Genomic DNA, 17,593 nt, shown 5'->3' on the forward strand with positions numbered 1-17,593 from the left:
TTGTATGGCTGAAGTCTCAGTCCCCATCTTTCTATTCTGGCAGGCGGTTTTGATTGTGGGTTATTCCAGATGATTTCGAGTGCCTTGTGATCGGTCACCAGTGTGAATGGATGTCCATAAACATACAAATGGAAATGTTCACAACTCCACACAATGGCGAGCGCTTCTTTCTCAGTTTGCGAGTATCTCCTTTCCACATCACTCAGTGCTCTGCTTGCATATGCAATAATGTGCTTCATCCCCTTTTCATCTTTTTGACAGAGAATGGCGCCCAGTCCTACTGGACTAGCATCAACAATCAGTTCAGTCAGTCTGCTGGGATAGAAGTAGGACATCGTCGTGTCGCTTGTGAGACTGACCTTGAGTGCCTGCAACGCAGTTTCTTGGTCCTGACCCCAGGTCCAAGGGGTGTCCTTGTGTGTGAGCCTGCGCAGTGGCTCAGAGATCGATGAGAAGTCCCTGATGAACCTCGAGCAGTAATTGGCCATGCCAAGGAGACTTTTGATGTCAGCAGGTGTTTTCGGGTTGGGAGCGTGTTGAACTGCTGCAACCTTTTTAGGATCTGCTGAAACGCCACCTGCAGAGAAGATGAAACCAAAAAACTCAAGTTTTGTTTTATTAAATTCACACTTCTCTCGATTCAGAGTAAGACCTGCCTCTGATAGTCGCTTAAAGAGAGCTGTAAGATTGTTGTCATGGTCAGCCTGGTCTCTGCCAAAGACTATAATGTCATCACTGAGATTTTTGACTCCGTTCAGTCCTTGCAGCGTCTGATAAATAGCATTTTGGAACACTTCAGCTGCAGAAGAGACCCCAAAGCTCAGTCTTTTATATCTCCGAAGTCCCAGATGAGTAGTCAACGTCATAATGTAGCGGCTGTCAGGGTGTAGTTCAAGTTGGTGGTATCCTGCCCTGAGATCTAGTTTTGAGAACACCGTAGATCCATTCAGCTCATGGATTACATCATCGATCGTGGGTGTGACATGTCGTTCACGTTCGATTGCAGTTTTGCTTGTCTCATGTCCACACATATCCGTACGTCGTCTGGATTCTTTGGTTTTGGCAGTGTTACAATGGGTGAAACCCACGGTGTTGGTCCCGTAACTTTTTCAATAATGTCATCAGCTTCCAATTTCTGAAGTTCGTCCTCCACTTTTTGACGTAAATGAAAAGGAACACGTCTGTGTGGTTGACAGGTTGATTTTACATCTGGGTTTATGTGCAGTTTCACGTGAAAATCTTTGAGTTTTCCAATTCCCTGGAAAAGTTCTGGGTGTTGTTCCACTAGCTTGTCTGCAACAGAACGTTGAGACTGAGAAGAGACCGCAGTGACAATATGAAGGAGTCCCAAGTCTTTTGAGGTTTCAAAACTCAAAATATTGAAACCTCCTCCTTTAATGACAAAGAAGGAACACCTAACTGTTTTGTCTTGTTTTTCCACACTGCACCTGAACGCACCACACACAGGGAGAGACGTAGATGAATGGTATGGGTAGGTTTTGATGTCTGTAGAAGTTAACACAGGACGTGGTGTCAGTTTGTTGTAGGTGGCTTCAGTTAAGCAGTTAGCAGTTGAGCGACATTGCTTTGCAAAATGATTGAATTTGCCACAAGCATTACAGATTTTGTCTTTGGCTGGGCAGCCTTGCTCATGAGGATATCTGCCTCCACAGTTTCGACAGCGGTTATTCGGCTGCCATGAGGGTGTCCATTTGTTTCTAGCCGTGGTGTCACGTCCTGTTTTGTGCTGTACTTTATTAACTGCAGCTGTCTTGTCAGCTTCCATCCCTGTAGCTTGCAATTCAGACAACTCACATGCACGGCCATGATTCAATAGATCATCCAACGTTAAATCAGGTTCTCTGAGTGCTTTTCTACGCAGCTGTGATGATGTACAGCTTTGGATAATTTGTGTTTTAATCTCTGCAGCCATGTCTGCAAACTCACAGTTCTTGGCTAAAATCCTCAGCCTGGTGTGATAGTTGTCCAACGTTTCACCTGATTCCTGCACCGCTTTCCTGAACAGATAAATCTGATACTGCACGTTTTTCTTGGGCGCAAAGTATGCTGACAGTTTCTGTTTTGTACCTGCGTACTTGTCGCCATCTGTTGCTAACGTGTCGTAAACGTCATGCACTTTTTCACCAGCCACATGCAGCAATAATGCTCTTAATCTCGCATCTCCAGTAATATTCATTGCTGTGGTGTAGTTTTCAAACCTCTGAAGCCATTTCGTCCAGCGAGGTCCGACGGAACCGAGGTCGGTCTCCGTGTCGAAGGGTGGAAGTGGAGTAGCGTGTGCAGCCATGTCCTTGTCTCCTAAGCTCCGGGTAGGGAAACTTCCTTCGTCTTGCTTTGGTTGTAGCCTTTACTCTCGTCGCCAATGTAATGTTTGCATGCCTCAAACATTAATGATGACACCTTCAGTATTTCTCAGTTACATTCTTTAATTCTCAGGCTTGCAGCGGTAACACAGTCTGCAGCGCTAACTTGTTTTCTTTCCCGTTTCCCCGTTGTCCTTTTTTCTATATCCTTCCGCTTTACATTCGACCTTTCAAAATAAAATCTCTGTAAACATCACAACAATGTTTTTATAAGTCGCCCGTTTGAATTGTATTAAGGATTAAATTTTGCATTACTAGGGGCGTGGCCTCTTTGAATGACAGGTGGATGGTGACACAGGCGAGAGCTGTCTGCTCAGCTTCACCTGACCTGGACCTCAGGACTGTGTTTATGCTTTGAGTCTTCTGGAGCATTTTTAATGACATCATCTGATCAATAATAAGACTGCTGTAAAGTTACTGTACCAACAGAACGTCCAAGAAGTCCGAGCTTCAGTTTTACTGAGTGAAATTTGAAGATTTCTACTCATCAGAACTGGAAATTGTGAATGCAGAGTTGCCATGTAGAAAAACTCCAGACTGCCCAAATCTTTGAACTTTCTGCTAAAATAATTCTCCTGTGACGATGTTGGATTCAACAAAGATGATTACAATAAGTGCAGCAGAACAGGAAGTACTTTATTTATTCATTACCTAAATTACCCACGATGCAATTCCTTTTTGTTCTGTGACAGGAGTTTAAATGAACAAGGTGATTTTTAAAAGATGTAACCATAAAACACGTGTGTTTAATTGGTCAGACTGTCACAGCTGACGCGAGGTCGGCTTCATGTAGAGAAGAGCTGATCGGTAAATATTTCCATTTACAGACTCGGCATCTTCATCCCTTCACTGTAAAGCGTAAACACTGTGCTGCCTCTCACTGTACCTGTCTTACATCAGCCTGTCGCAAGCTTCAAATTAGTGTCACTCTGTTCATCCAGGGCCCATTTTGCCTGTTTTTACACATCCTCCATCCCGGTCTTTCAGATTTATCTGCACCGTATCAACGTTTGCAGCTGCTCTGGCCCGATCCTCTCCATTAAGCTTCCACATAATCAAATCTACTGACAGCTCGCCTACTAGAGAGCTGCAGAAACGCTGCTTTCCTCCGGCTTTTCAAAGAACACACCACCCCCTCCGCCTGACTGCTGCTCTCCACTCGGGTCCAACCTGGATGCTGCTGGCGATGAATTGTTGCATAGCAACCGCCTGCTCGGCACCTACACCGTTCCTCGTGTTTGGAGCCCGAGAACCTCAGAAGATGTCATGATGCGAGCTGAGTCGCCCACACGGATCAGAGTCACAACAGCCACAAGGGCTCTTCTTCCTCTGCTCATTCTTTGTCCAGCTCTCTCACACACACACACACACACACACACACACACACACACACACACACACACACACACACACACACACACACACACAATGCTACACACCACAGAACTGTGTGTAACATGTTTCCTGCAGTCTAAACATCTGCAGGTGACCACCTACACCTGTGACAGTGATGTCATCAGAACAAGATCTACATGACTGCATCCATGTCAGAGCAGCTCGGGAACACCAGATGTAGGTGTGTGTCATGTATTTGTAGTTTTTCTGTATTTGTAGGGTTTTTTCTGCTGTCTGTCTGTTTGCTCCGTCTCTGTTGCTACATTTCACGTCACTTTTCTGGTCTCAGAAAACTGTTTTGGTTACTTCATGTTTTACTTTGTTTTTCTTGTTTTGTGTAACAGTTGTGTTTTTCTTTACTGTACTGAAGGTCTGCCTGGCTGTGAGTAAATGAGTGCATGCATTGTTATGATCTTTAATTCATGTTGTTTGTAACTTTTGATCTGGATTATTTTATCCATCCATCCATCTTCTTCCGCGTATCCAGGGCCGGGTCGCGGGGGCAGCAGCCTAAGCAGAGAAGCCCAGACCTCCCTCTCCCCAGCCACCTCCTCCAGCTTGTCCGCAGGAACACCAAGGCGTTCCCAGGCCAGCCAAGAGATATAATCTCTCCAGCGTGTCCTGGTTCTGGCCCGGGGCCTCTTGCGGTGAGACATGCCTAGAACACCTCACCCAGGAGGCATCCTTGTCAGACGCCCTTATCAAACCATCTCAACTGGCTCCTTTCGATGTGGAGGAGCAGCCGCTCTACTCTGAGCGCCTCCTGGATGGCCAAACTCCTTATCCTCTAAAGGAGAGGCCAGCCACTCTTCGGAGGAAGCTGATTTCTGCCGCTACCCACAGCTCGTGACCATAGGTGAGGGTAGGGACGTAGATCGACCGTTAAATTGAGAGCTTCGCTTTTACTCTCAGCTCTCTCTTCACCATGACGGACTGTGTTGTAGGGTTTTTTTTTTGTTGTAATATAATATATTATGCTCCGTAAATTTATCCGGCTTTGTTAATCTATTGTGTTGTTGTAAAGTGTTGGTAGATGTCGTAAATTGGGTTGTGTTGGGCCACCATGCGGTCACATTAGGTTAGGTGGGTACTCAGTAGGTGGAGCAAGAGTTTCCTGACTGTGGCAGTTTATAGTTGTTTTAGGTATAACACCAGGAAAATGGGGAAAGCCTGAGTTAACTTAGTGAGTTTGTAACTGGCTTTGTGTGACTGCTTATCTTGACCACCAGTGTCAGGGTAAATCCAGAAAGATGCTCTGGGATTTGAAATACAGGATCCTGTGGCTTGTGGATGACTCACTGATTTTGTCAGATAATGATGACAGATTACCTTTAAGCTCTACCTGTGGGACACTGGATATCTTCCAATTTTTCTCAGCCATGTTGCAATGGTAGTACAGAAGGTGTAGGGGAAATAATTTGCATAATTTCAAGGCACACCAGAGGGCAAAATGTACACCTGTATTCATGTCTGTCCAAAAGATGCTCCGTGCAGCCTTCCATGTTGGATCTTCTTTTGATCATAGCATCTTTCGAAAGTCTTTACCCAGTTTGAGACAGTTTCTCTGCTGTGCAGTGAGCTCCATCCGCCATCATCTTATTAAACACACATTCCAACAAACGTTCACAGCGGGAGCGCCTTTGATCGCTGGCATCTACACTTGGCCGACTTCTCCGATCACCCTCTCAGGCGCAGGGCAGCTGATAAATCCAGAAAATATCAGTAAAGAGGAAGAAAGAGTGTTTGTGGAAAGGAGAGAGCAAAAACACACCAAATGCCCCCATCAACCCACACCCAATTAGGGATGGGTATCGTTTAGGTTTTATCCGATACCGGTGCCAAACCGGTACTTTTGAAACGGTGCCGGTGCTTAAACGGTGCTCAAACCGGTGCTTAAAGAATGGAGAACACAAAATTGGTCCAAAAACCTCTCATGTTCAGCTGTTTTTTGTAAAAAGATAACAATGTTAGCCTTTTCTGCAGCTATAGGGCATATATGGTATCACTCTTGGCTGGAAGCAGTGCTTAATCAATGGAAAAAACACAAAATTGGTCCAAAAACCTCTCATGTTTAACTGTTTTCCACTTTTTCTTTTGGTCATTTTAGCCTTTTTGGCCAGGGTGAAGGGAGTATCTGCCGTCAAACAAGAAGACAGTGTTTGCTAGTTCACCTTACATGCATTAATTTAATAACGTGGTTAGCCTACTCAACATAAATTACACACGAACAACATTAAGCTACTCACGCAGAGAAGAACGGCGGCTGCTGCCATCATCATCCGTTATCATTTCTGCTACGCTGACAGGGCTAGGGGCCAGGACTCTACTCTTCGGGTTCTTGGGGGATGTTGCTAACTCCAGGTCCGATAACAGGCACCACACCCGCAGTAGATGTGCTCGGTGTGAGGTCTCGCAGCAAGCTATCAAACACGGCGCATTTCTCGGCTTAAAAAAACCCGCTATGCGTCGCCAGGTGTTTCATCGGATTTGAGGTGTTACCTCCTTTGACAGTATCACAGTATCACCTTAAAGCACTTGTTGCAGGCTGCTGAGTTTGCATCTTTTGCTGTGAAGTACAGCCAGACTTTTGACCGCTTCGCCTTGGGCATTTTTAATCTGTAGCTCTGCTCTAAAAGAACGTACGTACCTGGACCCGCCTACTATCCTCGGAAATGTAAAATGATTGGCTAGAATTGGCTCAGGAAAAAAAAAAAAAGCACCGAAATAAAGCACCGAAATGTGCGCTGCTTTTCGGTCTGGTTACTACCGTTTATGTCAGAACCGGTACCATCATGGCACCGGTCACCGGTACCCATCCCTACACCCAATACACTAATATAGATTATGTACAGGCTGCTCTCCATATGCAGACTGAAATTATTGAACAGTTGTTGATTTGTTGCTCAGAGTTCCTGTAATTGGTCGCATAATTGTTTCCAGCTGCTGAGGCAACAAGAGTCAAAGTTTGGTGCCTGGAGTCGCCCTCTGAGGTGACTGATTAGCTTCAGCAGCTGAGCTCAGTGAGGTTTGGAGGGAACAGACTCAGACTGTCAGCTGATTGCAGTCAGGCTAAATTATCCATTTACAAGCTGACATTTAGTTTTCTTCTCTTCGTTTTCCATTTCTTATCTCTAACCTTGAGTTAAGGCCTGGGGATGGTTGCATTTCTCTGTTCCTCACACTGCAGTTACCAAATTCTGATATACTGAACTCATCCCTGTCTGCTAATTACTCACTCTGTTCAAACAATAAGATATATGACATCTCATTCACAATCTGTATTAGTGATGTATAAACACATAGTAAGTGAAGAAGAAACACTCAGCAGCCTAGACCCATCTGCTCTTTAAGTGTGACGTATGAACCCTGCTACCAGGTCTGAACTAGCTGTGTTTATTAAGGCTGTTGTGTTTTTAACATGTTTTAATGCTTTGCGTCTTGTTCTATTTAATCTGAACAAGCCCCTTAAAAAAGCCCAAACCATCAGGAACCCTCACGTTAACTTTTATCGAGTGGAAAAAGTTAGCGTTCATCCTCCAGCTTCACTGTGTTTATGTTATGCTAACATAGCTGTGTAGCTAGCAATCACGTAGCACATCATTATATACCAGCTAGCCCAACTTCAGTAACCCTACAAACGTCACTGCTGTTTAATATTCTATCTTCATTTATGTTGAAGTGATAGCAGAGCTGTACGTTTGAATTTTTCAGAAATCTCTGTCAGAACATGCTATATCATGTTTAGGTGGAAACTAGCGAGCTAACTTCCTGCTAACTTCTAACTAAACTTCATAAATTCTGTTTTCATGGATGCCTGGATGTTAAACTTAATTGTTACACCTGGTAAAGCAGCAACGCTGATCATTTTATTAAAGATGAAAGAATTTAGACAGTTTGTTACTCTCAGTGATTGAGTTTGGATCCGGAAATGGCTAATGACGTCAGACTTACAGACCAAATAGACACAATCAACAAGAGAGACTTAACAAGATGCCACTCAAGAGGCTAAACCAACTAAAAACACAAAGACTCTGTTTACATTAAATTCAGGTGTTCCAGTCACCTCCATGTGTATAAAGTCAAGCAGCTAAGGATGCAGACTGCTTCTACAAACGATTGTGAAAGAATGACTTGCTGTCAGGAGCTCAGTGAATTCCAGTGTGGTACCATGATAGGACACCACCTGTGCAACAAGTTCAGTCAGGAAATGTCCTCACTACTAAATATTCCACAGCCAGCTGTTAGTGGGAAATTGGAAGAGACTGGGAACAACAGCAACCCGGCCATGAAGCTGTAGGCCACGTAAATCGCAGAGCGGGGTCAGGAGACGCTGAGATGCAGAGGTCGCCAACTTCCTGTCATTCGCTACAGACTTTCAAACTTCATGTGGCCTTCAGATTAGCTCAGGAACGGTCAACTTCATGGAAACAATGAGCAAACTAGTGATTAAACAGAAGCCCCCAAACCCAAAATCACTGGGTCAAAGTCCAAAGTTCATGTCAAACAAAGTGGAATAAAGACTACAGAGCGGCAGCTTGGCCCCATCAAACACTAAACATGTCGGCCAGGAATCAACAAATCACTGATTCAAACTCAGAGCTCATAAAACAACTTTCATGACTTTTCATCTTCTATGAAAACATTATTATTATCCTGTTTTTGCTGTTTTATATATTTTAATTTATAACTCCCCTTTTTTGTTGTAACAGCCTACGTGAGGCAACTTTGAAAAGCAACACAAAATAAATGATTATTATTCAATTATTACATCGAGCCTTTAACCAAACTGTGCCCTGTGACTGCTCCTCATCTGTAATATTATAACCTCTCATCTGTGGTTCCTCTGAAAAACACTGTGGAGACGTGGAAATGGTGGTTTAAGGACCAGCCACTCGGTGTGATAATGGCTTCTACATTCCACTTTTAATTAAGCCCTGAAGGAGAATTCAGGCCCTCATCATAAAAGAGCTATGGCTGCTTTAAAACTCTGATTGGTACGAGTACTTCCTCATTTGAAGCGGGCCTGCTTCCTTCATGTCTAATTCCTCGGCTGCTCTTCTTTTCTCAGGCAGGAGGTGATTGTACTCGTGCTGTATTTGATCCCGACTGCAGTGCGCTCAGCTGAGACCGCTCAGTTGTCCATCAGAAGCCTGTTTGACGAAGCCGTTCGAGTCTTTTAAAACTCTTTCTGCTTTTCTGAAGTATAATCAGCTCTCCTCCAGAGACACGTGAGTTATTCTGCTGAATAATAAACTCTTAGATTTAATAAAACACAAGCCTCTGTGCGACCTGAGCGGGCAGCAGCTTTGTATTTTCCCCGTCATCAGGTTTAAACCGCTCTCTTCTATGGCAGAAATTTTACTTTAGCCACAAGATTGTGTTCTAACAAACCTGTTAGCGGTGACCAAAGTTACGCCAATATTAACTGCCCAACACTTCCTATCCTCTAATCTGTCCTCTACTGTCCAGTTGAAGCTCCAGCAGTGAGCCCAGCAGCAGAGACAGACAGGTTTGGACCATTTATAGTGTGGGGATAACTTCAAGCTTCACCATCTCGTCCAGTACGAACACTTCTGCCTCCAAAAGTCTAAGAAGGTGGCGACCACAAATCTCATCAGCGCTTCAAAAGCAATCTCAAATTTCACATCCTGACCTCCTGTCCTCGTATCCTCGCCCGAACCAGGAGAGGAGGTGAGGACGAGACTTACAGAGGATTTAACGACGTGAGAAGGCCTCACCTTAGAGCCTCGTTTTAAAGAGCTGTCATTAACTAAGTCACAGGACAGAACTGATGTATTTTATGATGCGCTCGTGGAGTAAGTTTGGTTGGCCGGTCACGCTTGTGAAGGTGTGGATAACAACCTTAGAAATGCCTCTGTGACTTTTTGGACTGATGATGTCACCGATGTTGTTCCTCAGCTGGTTCTTTATATCGTGGCGTGATGGTGATGTGCTGCTGGTTGAGATCTTTCAGCCTGTTTCACTTTGTCAGACAGCTTCTGTTTAAGAGGTTTATGATTCAGCAGGTGTCACAGTGATCAGCTTTGCTGTGGCAGTGAAACTGGACTCAGTCACAGTTAATTCATGATTTAACAAAGAGGGCCGGCAGGTTTGGATAGTTTGATGCCTTAATAAACGAACTCGTCATCTAAAAACCGGATTGTGTGTTTACTCTGATTATCTTTGTGTAATCTAAAGATTTGTTTGATGACAAATATGCAGAATCATGAAGGGGTATATACTCTTTCTTCCTTATTGCTTGTGTCAATGAAATATTGTTTCATGAAGACTCGAGGTAACTTTTGGATACGACTGCACGACTTGCACAGTAACGATCAGAGTGTGCGTGCTTGTGGATTAACGTGGATGTGAGGGACACACCAGGCTGTACTCTGACTTTTTGAGCCTTTGAATGTTTTGCCTCACGATTCAGAACTTTTAATCAAGTGTACCTACATCTGTCATTGACATATATGTATTAAAAAAACAAAAAGAACTGATGCCGAGCACTGAGTGACACTTGGGTGACTAACAGACAAGATGAACCAAATCCCTCTGAGTGGTTTTCTTTGCAGCTGATGTGAGTCATCAGTGATCATTTCCTCAGGGAGACACTGTTCTGCTCTGTAAGTGAGAGCTCTCACATTCATTTCCCACAGCAGGCTGTCCTGAAAGTGTCCATTAACAGCCTGAACGTCTGCATAAATGGCAACATGACTAAAATGTAAATGCAAAGGCTGTTGTGTCAAATTAAGAGTCTATCTAATCTAGCAGTCTGGGGTGTCCTCGAGCCTCTGAGATTGATTTCTGAAGAATATGGCTGGAAACACTCATTATTTCTCTGATGAGACCCAAACCAGCAGTATGTTAGTCCATCTGTTAATATTCCTCCCTCTGTCTGTGGCACTCAGCTTTAAAGGCCATTAGTCTGATTGAGCCAAAAAACCCCAGATGATTTTTAATTATCAAATTGGGTTGGAAGTCAAAATTATTAAGAAATTATCCACAGCTTTCCAATAAAAGCTCAAAGTTATTTTTACAAATCTTAACTATGAGATAAAAGTAAAAATCTTAGAAAGTCAGTGTTTGTGTCATGAAACACAGGAAGATGCAGACTGTAGAAAAAGAGCTGAAGCAACAGAGAACAACCCTTTATCAAATAAAGCAAAGTCCAAAAAACACAGCAGGGATTAGAGGAAGAACCGAGCGTCCCATCACAGCACAAAACAACAAAGTGGGAGGTAAAAGCTGTGACTTTGTAAGTTCATGTTTCAGAGATGAAACTAAAACTTAACATTCAGTTATTCAAAAGTGTGAAAGGTTTGAGGCTCACAAATCTGAGATTAAGGCACAAAAATCAAAATTGTAAATCAAAATGAGGAGGTAGAAAGGGGAAACATTTTGTAAATCAAATTTTGTAGATAAATACATTTTATAAATATGTTTTTAAATCAATTATTATGTAAAACTCGGGACTATTAGCTTAATATTTGTAGTCTCTGAAGCCAGTACATTTTGTAGGTCAAAACTTTCCGTGATACCAAAATGAATGAATAAAATGAGAAAATCTGAAACATGTATTTTTCTCATTTTATTTAAAAAGAAAAGAATTGACTGATTTTAATTGGATTTGAAAGTTAAAACTGTGACAAAGAAAAAAAATCAAATAGTAACAAAGCATAAAACAACTGTGCTTTTATCTTTTAATTTTACTATTCGCGTTGTCCAAAATTGACCTAAAGGGCTTCCGTACATCAGAAAATGAGAGCGGTACGGGCAGGCTTTAGGACCGGGGGGCCGACACGTGGTGGCAGGACAACCGGAAGCCAGAGCTCACGTTACTGGTAGGTGTGTTAGCCGCTTTTAGCTTCTGAGCCTGTATCGCCGCTGCGCTCGTGCTTTAAACGGTGTTCGGTTGGTCGGAGCTCCGCTCCCCGCGTGTCTCTGCCTCTGTGAGGTCACCCACGTTTGTCTGTGACCCCAACACAGTCTGAAAAGTTAGCAGGACGGCTAGCAGCAGCACCAGCTAGCTGTTAGCACACACAGGTCAACAGCATTGACAGGGAGCCTAAAGGTGGACGGAAGAGATGGTGTGAGGATGAGTGTTGTTAAGGTGGACTGTTATCGAGGATAGTTGATGGGTTTTTGTCAATAATGCTGAAGAAGTGTGCTTTGCTCCTTGTGCTTCATCGTGTTTGACTTTAATAAACTGACTCGTGTCATGTAAAGCTCCAAACTCAAGGGATGAACTGATGTCGACACATAAAACAGGCAGCTTAGCAGAGGGCCAGCTGTAAACGACATCTCTGGGATATTTAGGCAACACAATAAGCCTGCCTCAGGCCACGTACGACCAGTGCTGCTCAAGTTACTTGAAAATAGTAATTAGTTACTAATAACTGATTAGCTCTCCAAGAAAGTAATCCCATTACTTTACTGATTACTTATTTTCAAAGGTAATTAGTTACTTTTTAAAAACACGATACACAACCTGAATACGTAATAAAGTTATAGCCCTGTAGCCCAGTTCTGTTTTTTCTGCATAATCCATCATATAAAATGTAGTCAAATGGAAAAATCTCTTTTTAAAACTTGTTTTATTAGTTTTAATCTTTTAAGTTTATGCACATTGCATCAAGCAAAAATTAAATTATATTCAAGAAGAAATGTGTTTAACATTTAAACCTATTTTCTGCAGATTCCAGCATATCAAATAAAATCATGTTTTGTGTTTACACTCTTTCACATAGATGCAAGTAAAACACAGCAGAAAATAAATCAAAGACTCAGCAGCTCTTAGATCTATTGTCAGCTGTTTAGCAGGAGTGGGGCGGGTGGAGGTTTGCCCACAGCGGTCATGTCAGCGGGGGGATCCGGGGGTTTCTCTGTGAATGTCACATTCCCGTGGCAGCGTGCTCGCTGCTGCTCAGATTTGAAGTTTAATTTTTCGCTGTAGAAACAAGTTTCCTTCCCACGCAGAGTGAACAGCGGAAGCTAATGTTTGTGTCACTTTTTATCGAATAAACCTTAAGTAAGGTCAGTACGTCCACGCTTTGAACGCTGCATGGTCGTACTCTCTCCATCACTCCATGTTATCCATTGTTGATCTGCACACGTCTGTTACCACGAACGTCACACACTCGTACGTTATTGTCATGAGACACTCTCACAAAATTACAGTTTAGTAACGCAGCGTGCTTATGGGGAAGTAACAGTAATCTAATTACTTTTTTTGCAATAGTAATACTTTATTCGTTACTTGAAAAAGTAATCTGATTACAGTAACACGTTACTGCCCATCTCTGCATACGACAGTGTTTACCAGCAGAAAGACTGTTGTATGTCAGCACGGTGTGCAGAGTGTCCTTAAAGAGCTGAACTTCCAGCTGTGCTGACATGTGTATCATCAGACTGTGGATTAGGGCTGCCACGATTCGTCGACTAGTCACGATTACGTCGACTATCAAAATCGTCGACGAATAATTTAATAGTCGACACGTCATTTGAAGCTTTGTAAGATCCCAAAAGACGGAGTAGTAGGATTTAAGAGTGTAATAACGGACTTAAACAGAAGATGGCAGCACTGCATGTACAAGGATGCCAGCTGCCGTTAAACCCCGAAGAAGAAGAAGCTGTGTCCCAGAATTCATAGCGCGGCCCAGTTTAGTTTCCAACAATGGCGGCAGCTAGTTAGTTTTCATATTTCTCTTATTACTCTTTCTGGGTCACAAAATAAACGTTTAACATATTTTCAGGCGAGAATGTAACTGTGTAAACCTCAAATATCTGCTCAGTTTATCAAGACACCACATATTTGTAAAAGCGCTCCGACATTTTCGGAGACGTCTGTTACCCAGTAGAACGATAGCTAGACGGGGTTTAACGCTCACTTGAGCCGGTCAGAACACCGGATTCCGGGCAAACCATTTTCAAACCCACCGCCGTCTTTCGCTACTCAGGTTAAACATGATATATAAGTCACTTAGATAACTTAAAATGTTATTGTTTGGCTTTTTTCAGTATTTTGTTTGTTCCTGAGTAAATCGGTTTGGCTGAGATTAAAGTTATAGTTTTTACACAGCTGAATAAACGTCAAGCAGACAGCTGATTATTAGAAGTGTGAGATGCTCGAGAATATACTCCGGTGTCCTGTTATATTTTATGATAATAATAATAATGGATTGCATTTTATATAGCGCTTTTCGGGACCCCTCAAAGCGCTTTACAATACCACTATTCATTCACTCTCACATTCATACACTTTTAGATAGCAATGAGCAGACGGCTGAGTTTATTAAGCTTCACTGAAACAATCTGCAAATTTCAGTAAAATGTAATAAACTATCATCTTGTCTTTATTTTTAGTTAGCACATACCTTAAACCCTTAAAGCTGTAAGCTAATGATCGTTATATAAGAGCAGATGCTGCTGGTGCAATAAGCTGTACCTTTTACGTCCAATGGATGCATGATCTGATTAGTCGACTAATCGCAAAAATAATCGGTGACTAGTCGACTATCAAAATAATCGTTTGTGGCAGCCCTACTGTGGATAAGACGAGCTGTCTACAGATCTCATTATTAAAGACACGTTTGCCCCATCAGCTGCATCACTTAAGCTCATGTGTTACATAAACAAGAAAAATCACTTGGCACAAATGTTTGCTGCTCTTCTTTTCAGTGGAGCAGCCTGTAGCACGGTTGTGTGTTTATCGGGCACAAAGGCTGCACCTTTGCCTGTCGGTATCTTCTTAGTGGTTTCACAGATCCAACATCTGCTCGGTGGTCCAGAACCAGTTCTTTAAAGTCATACTCACAGACTGTATATAAAAGATGGCTGTAGCCACTGTGGCGTCACTCTGTGGTTTTAAACTCTGGATTTTTTAACCTCCTAAGACCCGAACTCTTCCACAGCAGCATTTTTAATTTCTCTTTGCTATCTGGGCTGATTGGGACCTGATCAATGTAAAAACAAAGAATTACCTGATTTTTGTTTCTGATGAAAATAATATCCACATATGAGGACATTCGTTTTAAATTTCGATAGAACAGTGGCAGTATAACATCCTCGTAAGTGGATATCAGGCCCTTGTAGAGCAAAATTTAGTATTTTGGTCTAAATAACCCAACATGTGATGTCCACATATAAGGATGCCAGGTCCTAGGAGGTTAAAGCATTTTGGACATGTTGTTACTACCAAACACAGAATAAAATTCAAATGGAAGCTGCATTTTTTGGAATGTCACAATAATCTCCTGCATTTTCAAGCTCTAATATGTTTAAGGCCATTCTTGGGATTTGCGTAGTTAAACCTCATTATTGGGAACGTGTGTTACAAATTTCAACCACGTAGTTTTGTAACTGATCTTTCTGCAGGCCTTCAAACGTGAAACTGCAGCAAATGTTAAAGCAAATTCAAGTTTTCAGAATTTGATATTCAGAATGGATGGATGCAAATTCTTGAAGTCATATTTTCAGATCTTTGGCCTAAAAATTTGAATGACGTATCTGAAGTAGCTCTCTAGTTCTCATCATTTGAAAATCTTTATGATCAAACTCAGAACCTTTCCGTTAAGAGGTGTTTCAGCACTCTGTCCACGGACTTCAGGCTGGGAATTTTTCTTGAATTTGGTCATTTGATCGAACGATATATCTATTACATCAGCCTTGAGATAACAGAGCCTTAAAAGGCAGTCAGAAAATTCAAATGTAAGACTTCTGAAGAGTAAATCAATCAGAGGGTTGGATAGAATCAAATGTGACAAATGTGTGTCCTTTTACTTTTTACAACCTGCTGCAGCCTTTTTTGTCCACTACAGTAATGATCTGATCGTTGTTTTTGCTCTCATCATTTATTCATTAATCCTGAGAGCAAGTAGCAGCACATCCAAGGACACGAGAACAAAAACAGTCACAGACAAAAATATTGGTTTCAAACAGGAAGTGTCTGCTCCTCCCTTTAATGAACAGAGCGCAGCAGGATTCATCTGGACAGAGGCAGAAATAAACTGAACTAATTACAGCAGGTGGATCAGGACTTCTTCAGCGGTCTGTTTCACACAGGTCTGGTGCAGTTTCATTGATAATATCTGAGAGACTGAGATGGTTTAGACATGTGCAGAGGATGATGAAGGTGGAGCTGCCAGGCAGGAGGAAGACCTCAGAGGAGGTTCGTGGATGCAGTGAAGGATTGGTGCAGAGGGTTGGAGTGACAGACGAGGATGCTGGGGTAGGAGGAGGTGGAGGCAGCTGAAGCAGTGTGGCGACCCCTAAAGGAAGCATGAGGCGGTGCAGACTAGGTCTTTATATCATGCTCTTCCTTTTATAGCTGCTCAGTGGCTCCATAGTGTGGTGGTTAACACATTCGCCTGATCTGCACCCGACATGAAAATCTGCCGGATCAAGTGTGTGGATCCGCCCTCTGTGAGAGCGAGCGTCTGATTTCGTTCAGCTCGTCTCCACGACTGCTGCAGCAGTGCTGATGCTGTTTAAGTCCATCATCCTGTTATGTTTACACTCAATAACTGACATTTGACTGAGATGATGCTGTTCTCAGTTATGCCCTCGACCTTGCTGTTCCAGACCAGCCTCACCGTCTCCGTCTGTCCTCAGATGTCGATGCTTTCGATACTTTGATCATATTTTTAAGGTCGTCCGTCCTCAAACGCCCGTGGGGATGCTTCTGCTGGCAGATAGACATCGAGCTTAGCTTATCAGCCGCTGTCGCTTGATTTTTAGTTGGTAGATTAACAGAACTGTCGCTCAGTTTGGGACTTTTATTCATTTTTCTTTTTGTTTAGATTAGCTGTAAACTGAATATTGAGTTTCCGTTGGGAACACAGAGGGGCAGATTTGATGGACGTTTCTGACATTTTAAAGATTCATCACACAAAAAAAACACTGGTGGAAAGATAACCGATTCTAAAAGTTTGTGGAGCTCGGTAATAATTGCAGCTTTCACTTCTTCCTTTGTTCGAAGGACCCTTTTGTTGTGTTTCAGTAATATGAATTTGATTAGTAACTCTAGATTTCTTTTCATGAAATACTCTGAGCTGCAGTATAATTTCCACAGTAGCGATAATGTTATGCTGTCATGTTGCTGAAAGGCAGTTTGAGCTGCCAGCTTGATTAAATGTCAGATATTACAGATGTAATCAGCCGCGCTGCTGTCCTCCCTCCTCAGGAATATCAGATTATATTGTTGTTGTGGACTCGCACAGCTGAATGATATTTTTATTACTTTTTATTACGTAAACAAATAAATATACAGTACATAACAAAATGAGACACGCACGCAGGAAAAGAACAAAATATTTATTTATAGCACATTTTTCAGAATCCGTCCAAGGTCGAAACATGCGTTGTAGCCCATAGACTGTATATAAAAGATGGAGTACAAACGTGGCAGCTTCCACCACCAGCTGCTGTGTGTTTTTAATGGATTAAGTTTATGAGAATGAATCAGTTTGTTGGAAGATGTAATTATGCATTAATGAGTGCATATTTATGAATATTTCCTGTATTAATTTAGTAAAAAGGTCTAAACGTTGTTGTGATTGATTCTAATCAGTCTGCTGAGTCTGTTTTACGCTGCTTTAACTTCAGCAACGAGAACAATTCAGTTTTAATACAGAACTAATCACAGCAACAGTCGCCTCAAGGTGCTTTATACTGTAAGGTCGACCCTACAATAATATATACGGAGAAAAACCCAACAATCAGGCGATCTCCTATGACCGAGCACTTGGCGACAGTGGGAAGGAAAAACTCCCTTTTAACAGGAAGAAACCTCCGGCAGAACCAGGCTCAGGGAG

At 42.5% G+C, this 17,593-nt stretch overlaps 1 protein-coding gene across 1 annotated transcript in view; it reads left to right on the forward strand.

The window, feature by feature from the left end:
- The first annotated feature begins 11,562 nt into the window (after window positions 1–11,562).
- The window catches only part of immp2l (inner mitochondrial membrane peptidase subunit 2), a 177,774-nt gene continuing 171,743 nt past the window's right edge, over window positions 11,563–17,593 (forward strand). The window contains exon 1 of the mRNA XM_063480438.1: window positions 11,563–11,623. The gene's annotated coding sequence lies outside the window, so the exon portion shown is untranslated. The remainder of the gene's footprint in view (window positions 11,624–17,593) is intronic.

Source organism: Pelmatolapia mariae, linkage group LG7 (assembly GCF_036321145.2).
Source record: "Pelmatolapia mariae isolate MD_Pm_ZW linkage group LG7, Pm_UMD_F_2, whole genome shotgun sequence".
In the NCBI taxonomy this organism is placed as follows: Eukaryota; Metazoa; Chordata; class Actinopteri; order Cichliformes; family Cichlidae; genus Pelmatolapia; species Pelmatolapia mariae.